Source organism: Carassius carassius, chromosome 3 (assembly GCF_963082965.1).
Source record: "Carassius carassius chromosome 3, fCarCar2.1, whole genome shotgun sequence".
NCBI classification, from domain to species: domain Eukaryota; kingdom Metazoa; phylum Chordata; class Actinopteri; order Cypriniformes; family Cyprinidae; genus Carassius; species Carassius carassius.
The window spans coordinates 33,379,169-33,393,138 of NC_081757.1; the positions used below are offsets into that span (position 1 = coordinate 33,379,169).

A 13,970-nucleotide genomic window follows, 5' to 3' on the forward strand; every position below is an offset into this window, starting at 1 on the left:
AGATGCGGTTTTGGATGCGTCTAGCTAAGGGATTCCTGTACATTGTTCGGTTCCGGCAACAGAGCCCCTGCAGCAGGGCAACTGGGTGACAGTGAGGCAACATAGTCGTGGGTCAAAACACCGCTCTTCTTTTCCGATCAAAAACAGGTTCTCCCCACTCAGTGATGCACCCACTGAGAAACCTGATGAAAGTGCTCTAGTTATTGGTGATTCTATTGTACGGAACGTGACTATAGAGACACCAGCCACCATAGTCAAATATTTACCGGGAGCCAGAGCGCCTGACATCTTGGCAAATTTAAAAGTGCTGGCTAATGCTAAACGTAAATACAGTAAGATTGTTATTCACGCCGGTGCTAATGATCAACTTCGCCAGTAGGAGATCACTAAAAATAACATTAAAGAGGTGTGTGAACTTGCAAGCATGATGTCAGACACTGTAAAATGCTCTGGTCCCCTCCCTGCTTCCCGTGTTGACAAGATGCATAGCAGATTGTCATCACTCAATGGCTGGATGTCTAAGTGGTGCCCACAGAATAACATAGGTTTCATAGAAAATTGGACAAGCTTTTGGGGCAGACCTGACCTGTTGAAAAGAGATGGTCTTCATCCCTCCTGGGGTGGCACCGCTCTTCTCTCTAGAAATATGGCAAATAGTCTTAGAGTTTATACTTGACTAACTGGGGCCCAGGTCAGGAAGCAGACAGACTGGCTAAATCGACCGTCTGCTAGCTGCCTCACGTCACGGAGGTCAGTTAATTCTCAGCACATAGAGATTCTTTCACCTAGATATAACAGTATAGAGACTGTGTCTGTTCCCCGAACTAGAAAATACAAAAAAACGTCCAAACTAGTGCTGAAATGATTCCTCGAGTAACTCGATTACAAAAAATGATCGAGGCAAATTCCTCTGCCTCGAAGCCTCTCTTAATTTATTTTAAATCTCACGTCAGGTTCTTTCGCAATTATTTTTTTAATGTGACACAATGCGTTTACGTCACCCACAAAGCGGAAGGAGACACAAGCGCTGTGTCCGAAATCTCAAACTGCAAGGAGTCAGCAGTGTTTTGATTTGAGGGCGCGGGCAAACGTAAAGAGAACGTTGTGGTGTGTGTCCATTGCAAGATAGAGCTGACATACCACAACTAGGCCCCTATGATTTCCACGATGCAGAAAAGGCGGAGGGAATCGCGGAATCCAGTCATAAAAATGGAATTAACAGTTAAACGCGGAATGGCACGGAATTTGCCAAATTTTGAATGAATTAATCAAAAATAGGTCATTGCACTTAGATCAAATCAAGATATGGACTAATATCTGTAAATATTAAGCCGGAACAGTCTATTTAAATATGAATCCTGCATGTTCTGCGTGTCTGTGTTAATGAATGGAGCAGAAGCGCAAGTTCCTTTATCACACACACTGAAGTGCGCGTGACGCTCCGGTGATTTCAGCTTCTTTCCTCTTACTCAATAAAGACGTGAACACATGAACAACATCTCCAGAACTGATCTGAGAGTCACTTCATGAGCATATGACCGTTTGATTGGAGTAAAACTAGCGTCACATCATATACACAGAACTGTAAAGGTACATCAACCCGTCAAAATAAAAGTCCTGTTAAAGACTATTGTTCAGCAGAATGTACATAGCCTACCACTAAAATAAAAAAATCAAACATAATTTTTTTTAAGGTTTAATCACACAACATTTCTTCCATGTTTTATTTTTAATAGTAAATCCCCTTTGTTTACCAAAAAGTTAAGTTAATTTTTAATAATTAAAAGATCAATTAAATTAATGTTTTATGTGTTTAATGTTTAATGTGCATCTCAGAAAATGCTTTATTTAAAACCCCAACTGAATGGCACTTAATTCATCAGTCAACTTTCATTGTTCACAGTACAAGTACAGACAGAGACACAATGGGTAATAATTAAATATTTATTTTTGATGTATGCATTGCATTCTATGCGTTTAAAAAATAAAAATATTTTTTTTCTAAAAAAGGAAACTTAGTTGTTCATTTTAAGAGACCTGTGACGGTCACGGAGGTACCGCACGTTCAACATGGACGTTAATACGCACAAACACACACCGAGACTGTTTGGTGATACAAGAGTTTATTTTAATTATTGATCAGAGAGTCAATAAAATACCTGCAACCCTCAGGCCACACTCTCCACTGCAGAAACAAACACAGACTACCTTCTATTACAAAGACATTCACATTTATACTGGTGGCCAGCACCATTACCATATGTGGAGGGACAAACTCACAGAAAACACTTTACACATGTTCCCTTAAATATACTGGGTTTTGCACTGTTTGGTGAATTCTGTGTGTTTCGCGTCTGCACTGATTAGTTTGTGGGCGTCTCCGTTAATTGTCATCAGCAGCAGCTGTCACTCATTACACACTCCCTATATATTGGCTTTTCTCACGTCTTGTGTTTGTGAGAACGTTGTTTAATGTCGGTAACCCTGTCTTTTGCTTCTGTGTCGTTTGCGTTTGGATGTCCGTGTCTTTCCCCGGGACCTCATCCACTCTCCGCACTTTCACTCAGCATCAGACTTACCTTCGGCTCTATTCCCCGCAGTTCCTGTGCCATCCTCTCCTGCTGCCTTCTCACCATCATCATCTGGATTACTCACCGTCTCCCCAGCATCTTGGATTGTCGTCTTCCCAGCATTGTCTTTGTACTCTTGTTTATTTGTCTAATTCTCATTAAATTGTTAACTCACACTTGTTTCCAACTCCTCCTTCACCCAGTCGTCACAGAACGTTCTCACCACTATGGAAGCAGCGAGCACCAACACTCTCACGGACTTTATGCATCACAGTGTTAAACGCATGGATCAGCAGCAGGAGAGCATCTCGAACACTGGACACGCTGTCAAAGCGCTGGTGGCACAGGTGTCCGAGCTCACCCAGCAGATCCATCAGCTCACTTCTCCCACTGTGCCCATCGCACCGCCTGCGCCGCCCGTCCCCCGGGAGACCTCCCAGGATCACTTCCGGCCAGAGCCGCGACTTCCGGCGCCAGAAAACTACTCCAGTGAGCCAGCTTTTTGCAGAACTTTTCTGAATAAATGTTCTATGCACTTCACCTTGCAGCCCCGCACCTTCGCCACCGAGGAATCCAAAGTGGCATTTACGCTCACGCTACTGTCGGGCAAGGCCGCCCTATGGGGGACGGCGGTGTGGGAGAATCAACATCCGTGTTGCGCTCAGAACATACAATCTTCTCCTGCCCGGTAAAAGAGCCAGCCCGGTAGTAAACTTGAGGCTACTATCGGGTGGGATCTCCGCTCGGAAGTCCTCAACTACATCATCGACCCTCCTTCCGGTGAAACTGCGGTGGAAAGATCACTCTCACAACTGCCACGCCCTTCTGGACTCCGGAGCCGAAGGTAATTTCATCGATTCACGCCTTGCACATCACCTGAACATTCCTGTCCTGCCTGTGTCTCTTCCCATCCATGTCACCGCACTCAACGGCCAGGAACTGCCTCACGTCACGCACCACACTGAACCCATCACACTACTCACTTCTGGCAATCATCGTGAAACCATATCCTTTTTTCTCATGGACTCCCCTGTAGCTCCCATTGTGTTGGGTCACCCCTGGTTAATTAAACATAATCCACGAGTGGAGTGGGGTTCCAACACAGTCACATTGTGGAGTGAAAGTTGTCATGAGTCTTGTCTGGTTTCTGCTTGTCCTGTGGTCCCTGTATCTGTCTTTCAGAAGGAGAACATGGTATTGCCAAACGTGCCTGCAGAGTATCTGGACCTGAAGGAAGTGTTCAGTAAGTCCCGTGCTGCTTCTGTTCCTCCGCATCGTCCCTACGACTGTGCCATAGATTTAGTGCCAGGTAAGTCTCCGCCTAAGGGCAAGTTATACTCTCTTTCTATTCCTAAGAGGGAGGCCATGGAGAAATACATTTCTGATTCCTTAGCATCTGGGTTCATCCGTCCTTCCTCTTCTCCAGCGGGGGCAGGATTCTTTTTTGTGGGTAAGAAGGATGGTTCTCTGCGACCTTGCATTGATTACCGAGAGCTGAACAACATTACGATAAAGAACACTTATCCATTACCACTCATGTCTTCAGCTTTCGAGAGATTACAGGGAACATCTGTATTCACAAAATTGGATTTACGTTATGCTTATCATTTGGTTCGCATCAGTAAGGGCGATGAATGGAAAACCACCTTTAATATCCCCAGAGGGCACTTTGAATACTTGGTGATGCCGTTCGGACTCTCCAACTCGCCCGGGGTTTTCCAAGCACTCGTGAATGAGGAGGGGAGGTCGAGTCGAAGGTCGAGACGGCCTTACAAGGGGTAATGCCTCCGCCCGGTTGTCCACCGAACCGTTTATTTTTGCCGGAGGAGGTAAGGTCCGAAGTAGTCCAGTGGGGTCATTGTTCTAATGTGGCTTGTCACCCAGGGATAAGTCGAACTAATGGGTTGGTTAACCCTATCAAGTCGATTAACGCGGATACGCGTTTTGAGTCATTTTCTCCTGATAACCCCGAAAAGAACTTAAATTACACTTTCAGTTTTAATCGTACAGATAAGAGCAATACATCAATCGAATCTGTAAAGGGTCTACTTTTTTTTGGATACAGACATAATAACAACAAAACTTTGTGCACTTATAAAATAAAGATAACAAACAAGGTGCGCTGTCTGCAGCCTTTGTCTGCGCTGATCTTCTTTTACAAACACGTCATTTAAATGAACTGTAACTCCGTGAATACTCAACGAAAATACATGAGAGAGATATCTATAGAAAGCTTGACATGTCTATTTTTAAACTAAACAAGTGCCGCCGAAAACAGATATTCTGTGATAAAGTAATCCATATGAAAACAACGCGATGTCTGTTTTTCATGTCTCCCTTCATTATATCTAATGTGACCACGCCCCCACGCCGAACGCGCTATTCAGATTCAAACTGAAGCACGCGGCTTGAATACGCCCATAACAGAAGAAAAAGCAGCGAGACTGTTCAAGTTTTTTTTATTTTACTGTTTGCTTCGCGATGAGAGGAATAACACATAATTCACCCCAAAAAGATGTGATGTGGTTGAGGATTTGAGAAATGGATTTCCTCAGAAAAAAAGAATGAAGCACTTTATTCAGCAGAGATCATAAACATGAGTAAGTCTCTTTTTATTTATTTATATACTTGTACTAGTTTTCACATAACGTGTAAACGTTTTACTAGTTAGACTTTTTCCAAACTATAATTCCTGACTAAATGTATAATCAAGTGAAACATTATGAAGTTTCAATAACAATATACAACACTATACCCTTCGAAAGCTTGATGTAAATAATATAAATGTAACAAATAGATAACTGTAACAAATGTAAAAACAATGCTTTTCTTTCCATTTATTCCCCCTAAAATCCCAGAAAAATATTCTCAGCTCTTTTCAACATTAATAATAATGATGATAATAATAACAACAAACGTTTTTTTTTTTGTAGAAAATAAGATTGTTAAAAGGATTTCTGAAGGATTGTGTGACTGGAGTAAGCATGCCAAACAATTTGTTTGAAAGTCAGCTTTGATTGTTTCTAATAAACTGTTTAACTGCTCCCCCAAGTGGATATTAAATTATGTTGTGGGATAATTAAATATATTCGTAATAAACTACAAACATAAAATTATATAGATTTATTTTGTTCTCACATTCTCTCTTGTAACTCCTCACTCACAGTGGCACAGATGACTGAATGGCTCATTATGCGGCTCATTATGCAGCTCATTATGCAGCTCATTATGCAGGCCTTTGTCTTCTCAGGTGTAAATCACAATGATATTCATGGTAGTTGACGCCTACTCGCATATGACTTTTACCAACAAAAAGTGTCTTAGAAAATTTAAATCAATATATTGTTTTCTGTGAGTGAGTAAACAAGATGATTTTCACATCATTTAGAAAGAAAAATTCTAGGCTACAAGCTCCAGTTCTCAAAAATCCCGGGAACCATTGTTCTTTATGTGTTTTTTTGCCTTATTCAAGCGTTTTAACATTTTTAGTTTTTCACTAACCACGCATAATATTTTTTTTTCTCAAAAACACAATCATGTACATACATGCATTTCACATATTATTACAGCCCAGTTTGTGCTGATTACAGTGAGATTAGTCTTTACCCATTTAGATATTTATAAGAAACTGAAAAAAGCACAAATGTCAAGGCATGACAAAACTTCTCCAGGCCCCAAAAATACCCTTAGACTCCAGAGGGTTAAACAACGATTCTGGTGGCCACGTATGGCTCGGGACATCCGCGATTTTGTTTTGGCTTGCTCAGTTTGCGCCAGTGGTAAGTCATCTAACCGGCCTCCTGATGGGGTTCTTCAACCGCTGTCTGTCCCTTCGAGACCCTGGTCCCACATCACGCTAGATTTTGTTACCGCCCTCCCGCCCTCTAATGGCATGACGGTCGTTTTGACCGTAGTGGACCGGTTCTTGAAGGCGGCACATTTCATTCCCTTGCCCAAATTACCTACAGCCAAGGAGACAGCGGTCAATGTCTTAGATCACGTCTTTCGGCTTCATGGCCTCCCGGTAGACGTGGTTTCCGACAGGGGATCTCAATTTATATCCAAATTTTGGAAATAGTTTTTTAAATAGCTAGGAGCGTCAATTAGCTTGTCTTCGGGTTATCATCCCCAAAGTAACGGACAATCTGAGCGAGCCAACCAAGATTTAGAGAGGACGTTGCGATGTTTGGTCTCCAAGAATCCTTCTTCCTGGAGTCAACAACTCTCTATGGTGGAGTACGCTCACAATTCGTTACCAGTGTCAGCTACGGGCCTTTCTCCGTTTCAGTGTAGTGTAGGTTACCAGCCACCAGTCTTTCCCAGTCTGGAATCTGAAGTTGCGGTCCCCTCCACTCACGCGTTTGTCCAGAGGTGCCACCGCACCTGGACCAGAGCCCGCGAGACTCTGCTCCGGATGAGGGAGCGCACTAAGGCTAAGGCCAATCGCCACCGGTCAAAGCCTCCCGTTTACGTCGTGGGTCAAAAAGTGTGGCTTTCTACCAGTAACATTCCTCTGCGCTCCTTGTCTAATAAATTAGCTCCCAAATTTATTGGCCCGTTTACTGTCACCAAGATCATTAGTCCGGTGACAGTCCGCCTCAAACTAGCTCCAGCGTACAGGAGGATACACCCCGCCTTTCATGTGTCCAAAATTAAACCCGTGTTTTATGCACGTATTAATCCGCCTACTCCGGTTCCCCGCCACCGCGTCTCGTAGATGGGGAACCATCTTATTCGGTTAATCGTATTCTGGACTCGAGATGGAGGGGACGAGGATTCCAGTACCTGGTGGACTGGGAAGGTTACGGTCCGGAGGAGAGGAGTTGGGTACCTGCTAGGGACATATCGGATCACTCCCTTATTGATGACTACAATCAGCAGGTAGGCCCTTCTGGGAACTCCAAGAGAAATCTTAGAGGGGGGGTAGTACTGTCACGGATGGTAAACCGTGTTCTCTGGGTTTTGCACTTTGTGGTGAAGTCTGTGTGTTTCGCGTCTGCACTGATTAGTTTGTGGGCGTCTCCGTTAATTGTCATCAGCAGCAGCTGTCACTCATTACACACTCCCTATATTGTCTCACGTCTTGTGTTTGTGAGAACATTGTTTAATGTCTGTAACCCTGTCTTTTGCTTCTGTGTCGTTTGCGTTTGGATGTCCGTGTCTTTCACCGGAACCTCATCCACTCTCCGCACTTTCACTCAGCATCAGACTTACCTTCGGCTCTATTCCCCGCAGTTCCTGTGCCATCCTCTCCTGCTGCCTTCTCACCATCATCATCTGGATTTCTCACCGTCTCCCCACCATCTTGGATTGTCGTCTTCCCAGCATTGTCTTTGTACTCTTGTTTGTTTGTCTAATTCTCATTAAATTGTTAACTCGCACTTGTTTCAAGCTCCTCCTTCACCGAGTCATCACATATACAGAGTCTGAAAGAAACATATTGGCATGATGTTCTACTTAATAAATCTACATTGATGTTATTAATTTGTTCACATTAAACAGGAAATAACAGCAACAACTCAGCCACATTGCCCCTGAAACCCCCATGCTCAATCAATACATGGTAGATTCCCACCCTAAGCGGAACCAATAATTCCTGCAATTGTTTCTTACCAGGACTCTAAAAAATCATGGGACAAACGCTACATGGGAAAAATACACATAGTTTACAAGTATTTCATTCGCTCTTTGATCAATAATTACAATAAAATCTTGTATCACCAAACAGTCTCGGTGTGTTTGTGCGTATGTGTGCGTATTAACGTCCATGTTGAACGTGTGGTCCCTCCGTGACAGTCACAAGACCCAGGAGTCTTATTTTCTCTTGCATAATTAATATTGCACTTTAATTAAGCAAAAACACATTTTATCCGATTACTCGATTAATCGATGGAATTTTTGGTAGAATACTCGATTACTAAAATATTCGATAGCTACAGCCCTAGTCCAAACCACATTAAGATTAACAATTTAATGGAGGTTCAACAAATAAAAAACAGATGCAATACGGATAAACAAATGATAAAGCTAGGCTTATTGAATATCAGATCCCTTTCTACGAAAAAACTTTTTGTAAATAATATGATCACTGATCATAATCTAGATGTGCTCTGTTTGACAGAAACCTGGCTAAAACCTGATCATTACATTATTTTAAATGAGTCCAACCCCCAAGATTACTGTTATAAACATGAGCCGCGTCTAAAAGGCAAAGGGGGAGGTGTTGCTTCAATTTATTACAACGTTTTCAGGATTTCTCAGAGGGCAGGCTTCAAGTATAACTCGTTTGAAGTAATGGTGCTTCATATAACATTATCCGGAGAAACAAATGTTAATGATAAAACCCCTTCTATGTTTGTACTGGCTACTGTATACAGGCCACCAGGGCACCATACAGACTTTATTAAAGAGTTTGGTGATTTTACATCCGAGTTATTTCTGGCTGAAGATAAAGTTTTAATAGTTGGTGATTTTAATATCCATGTTGATAATGAAAAAGATGCATTGGGATCAGCATTTATAGACGTTCTGAACTCTATTGGGGTTAGACAACTCGTTTCAGGACATACTCATTGTCGAAATCATACTCTAGATTTAATACTGTCACATGGAATTGATGTTGATAGTGTTGAAATTATGCAGCCAAGTGATGATATCTCAGATCATTATTTAGTTTTGTGCAAACCTCATATAGCCAAAATTGTAAATTCTACTTCTTGTTACAAGTATGGAAGAACCATCACTTCTACCACAAAAGACTGCTTTTTAAGTTATCTTCCTGATGTATCCGAATTCCTTAGCATATCCAAAACCTCAGAACAACTTGATGATGTAACAGAAACTATGGACTCTCTCTTTTCTAGCATTTTAAATACAGTTGCTCATTTACACTTAAGGAAGGTTAGGGAAACCAGTATGACACCATGGTATAACGAGCATACTCGCACCCTAAAGAGAGCAGCCCGAAAAATGGAGCGCAGCTGGAGGAAAACAAAACTAGAGGTATTTTGTATTGCTTTGGCGGGAAAGTAACCTATCCTACAGAAAAGCATTAAAAACTGCATTAAAGCATTAAAAGCATTTTAGAAGAAAACAAACATAACCCCAGGTATTTATTCAATACAGTGGTTAAATTAACGAAAAATAAAGCCTCAACAAGTGTTAACATTTCCCAACATCACAGCAGTAATAACTACTTTACTTCTAAAATCGATACTATTAGAGATAAAATTGTAACCATTCAGCCGTCAGCTACAGTATCCCATCAGTGCACTATAGACCCCCTGAAGAACAGTTCCACTCATTCTCTACCATAGGAGAGGAAGAATTGTATAAACTTGTTAAATCATCTAAACCAACAACATGTATGTTAGACCCTATACCATCTAAGCTCCTCTTCTGACTATTAGTAATTTCTCATTGTCATTAGGATTTGTCCCCAAAACCTTCAAACCGGCTGTTATTAAGCCTCTCATCAAAAAACCACAACTTGACCCCAAAGAACTAGTTAATTATAGACCAAACTCAAATCTCCCTTTTCTGTCCAAGATACTAGAAAAGGTGGTATCCACACAATTATATACCTTCTTAGAGAAAAATGGTATATGTGAAGATTTCCAGTCAGGATTTAGACCGTATCATAGTACTGAGACTGCTCTCCTTAGAGTTACAAATGACCTGCTCTTATCATCTGGTCGTGGTTGTATATCTCTATTAGTTCTATTGGATCTTAATGCTGCATTTGACACAATTGACCACAACATTCTTTTGCATAGACTTGAACACTTTGTTGGCATTAATGGAAGTGCATTAGCATGGTTTAAATCTTACTTATGTGACTGCCATCAGTTCGTAGCAGTGAATGAAGAGGTATCATATCGATCACAAGTGCAGTACGGAGTACCTTAAGGCTCAGAACTAGGGCCACTACTCTTCACGCTTTATATGTTACCCTTGGGAGATATCATCAGGAGAGATGGTGTTAGCTTTCACTGTTATGCTGATGATACTCAGCTCTATATTTCTTCTCGGCCATGTGAAACACATCAATTTGAAAAACGAATGGAATGCATAGTCGATATAAAATAACTGGATGACGAGTAATTTCTTACTGCTAAATTCTGAAAAAACAGAGGTGTTAATTATTGGACCTAAAACTTCTGCATGTAATAACCTAGAATCTGACTATATGGCTGCTTTGTCAATTCTTCATCATCAGTTAGGAACCTGGGTGTGCTATTTGATCGCAATCTTTCCTTAGAATGCCACGTTTCTAGCATTTGTAAAACAGCATTTTTCCATCTCAAAAATATATCTAAATTACGGCATATGCTCTCAATGTCAAATGCAGAAATGTTAATCCATGCATTTGTGACCTCAAGGTTAGATTATTGTAATGCTTTATTGGGTGGTTGTTTTGCACACTTAAACAAACTACAGCTAGTCCAAAATGCAGCAGCAAGAGTTCTTACTAGAACCAGGAAGTATGACCATATTAGCCCGGTCCTGTCAACACTGCACTGGCTCCCTATCAAACATCGTATAGATTTTAAAATATTGCTTATTACTTATAAAGCCCTGAATGGTTTAGCACCTCAGTATTTGAATGAGCTCTTGTTACATTATAATCCTCCACGTCCGCTACGTTCTCAAAACTCAGGCAATTTGATAATACATAGAATATCAAAATCAACTGCAGGCAGCAGATCCTTTTCCTATTTGGCACCTAAACTCTGGAATAACCTACCTAACATTGTTCGGGAGGCAGACACACTCTTGCAGTTTAAATCTAGATTAAAGACCCATCTCTTTAACCTGGCTTACACATCGAAATCCAAATCTCAAATCCTGAGGTAATCCACATCACATCTTTTGGGGGTGAATTATGTCTTATTCCTCTCATTGCGAAGCAAACTGTAAAATAAAAAATAAAATAAAACTTGAAGAACTGTGTCTCTGCTTTGTTATCTGTAGTATGGGTGTATTCAAGCCCCGCGTTTCAGTGAAACATTATAATCTGAAAAGTGCGTTCAGTGCGTGGGCGTGATCGCATTAAATATAATGAAGGGAGAGGTGAAAAACTGACATTGTGTTGTTTTCATATGGATTATCACAGAATATTTAAGTTCTTTTTGGGGTTATCAGGAGAAAATGCCTCATAAAGTTTATACGCGTTAATTGACTCCAAAGGGTTAACATGCCCTTGATTTGAGACTCAATGAGTTCATTTTTAGCAGGAGAAGTGCAGTAGGGGGCAAGGTTAACTGGCCTTGCTTCACCTTTGTTGGTTTCATGCTCCACAAGGGTGGTGCGTCCTAAATGTCCATCGAACAACCCACTGAAGGTTTCCAGCAGCTCAGTCAATTTGTATTTATTTTCATTATTAAGGGATGCTTCCTTTGACTTTTATGGACAGGGTAGAAGAACTGACCCCTAAGCACAACAAATCAGGACCAGGCATTATTAGGTCTGCACCCTCAAACTCCTCAAGGGGCTCATCTTCAAACACCACCGTCCTGGATGGAACATTGAGTGTGACCGAAGATCTCAACATGAAATCCATTCCAAGAATAATAGGAGAAGAAAGACTTTGGAGAACTGCAAAATGATGATAGAAGCGCTGACCCATGAAACCCAAGGACAACCAGATGACACCCAGTGGGCAACTGCACCATCCGCAAGCTGAATAGGAGGTGCGGTCCACAGTTTCACTTGTGTGTCCCCCAGGAATAGTCTGGACAACCACAGATTGCACTGCCGATAGGGAAGCACCAGTGTCAAGAGTGGCATCAAAAGCTTTTCCATAAAGATTAACCTTTACTCTGAATGGATTATTCTGATGAGAAAAGGAAACAACATTCTCCATATGGCACAAAGTAAGCTGATCATTTATGGAGGCATCAGGAAAACGAGGCACAATTACCTTCTGGAAGGAGGATTGCCCCGTCTGAACGTCCTCCCTCAAAAGTGAATATCCCCGTAGATAAACATGAAAGATGGACGGTATGAATCCAATCATTCGGGCGCCAATTTGTAACGCCTACCAGAGAGGATGAGTCTACCTGGATGAAACAGAAGGCAAAAGAAGAAAACTCGAGGCGATCAAAAAGTTTTTCCACAAGCCTTTATAGTCGTTTGCACAGCATACTCTTCTCACACATGTGAAAGGGTGAGTACAAAACGGGAAATAAAATACTCTGGTAACGTAACAAACAGAAACAAAAGAAGTTAAACACAGTGCTGTGATAATCAGTGGTAGAGCGACCATCCCTCTCTCTGTACATACGTGCTCAATGTTCGAATGTACAGCAAAACTTATTTAAAAAGACATTAACCTGAATAGCATTAAACATTATGTGGCCGTTACAGATGGAGGACTATAATGTAACAAGAGCTCGTTCAAATACTGAGGTGCTAAACCATCCAGGGCTTTATAAGTAATAAGCAAGATATTAAAATCTACACAATGTTTGATAGGGAGCCAGTGCAGTGTTGACAGAACCAGGCTAATATGGTCATACTTCCTGGTTCTAGTAAGAACTCTAGCTGCTGCATTTTTGACTAGCTGGAGTTTGTTTATTAAGCATGCAGAAAAACCACCCAATAAAGTATTACAATTATCTAACCTTGAGATCATAAACACATGGATTAACATTTAACACCCATGGATTAACACACTCAGAACATGTTTTCCAAAAAATGTTTACCAACTTGACCTCATGCATCATCAAACAAACAAAAAACGCTACCGTATTTTTCGGACTACAAGTCGAACCTGAGTATAAGTCGCATCAGTCCAAAAATACGTCATGACGAGGAAAAAAACATAAGTCGCACTGGACTATAATCGCATTAATTTAGAACCAAGAACCAAGAGAAAACATTACCATCTACAGCCGCGAGAGGGCGCTCTATGTTTTCAGTGAGAGGTTACAGGAGCACTGAGCAGTATAGAGCGCCCTCTCACGGCTGAAGACGGTATTGTTTTCTCTTGGTTCATTTCTCTTGGTTCATGTCAAATTAATTTTGATAAATAAGTAGCACCTGACTATAAGTCGCAGGACCAGCCAAACTATGAAAAAAAGTGTGACTTATAGTCCGGAAAATACTGTAATTAATTAATTATACATTTTATTTCATTTTATTTCAGATTTTTATGATTTTGGATTATTCTAATAGTTTTAATTAAAAAAAGGCTTTTGGGACATTGGCAATGAAGTCTTAAAATATTGATAGGTCCGTACATCAGAAATTAAGAAGACAGCGGTATTACTGTATTCACCCTGTTGACTTTTCTGTCTGAATTTTAAAACATCATGCATATATTTGACACATATACAGCTTCATTTGATAGACACAAAAGGCATAGACTTAGTTTTTCTAGATTATGATTCACATTTA

General features: G+C 41.0%; 1 protein-coding gene across 7 annotated transcripts in view; it reads left to right on the forward strand.

Moving 5' to 3' along the window:
• LOC132124973 (collagen alpha-1(XXV) chain) overlaps window positions 1-13,970 on the forward strand; it is a 712,477-nt gene that overhangs the window by 164,688 nt on the left and 533,819 nt on the right. The window lies entirely within an intron of this gene.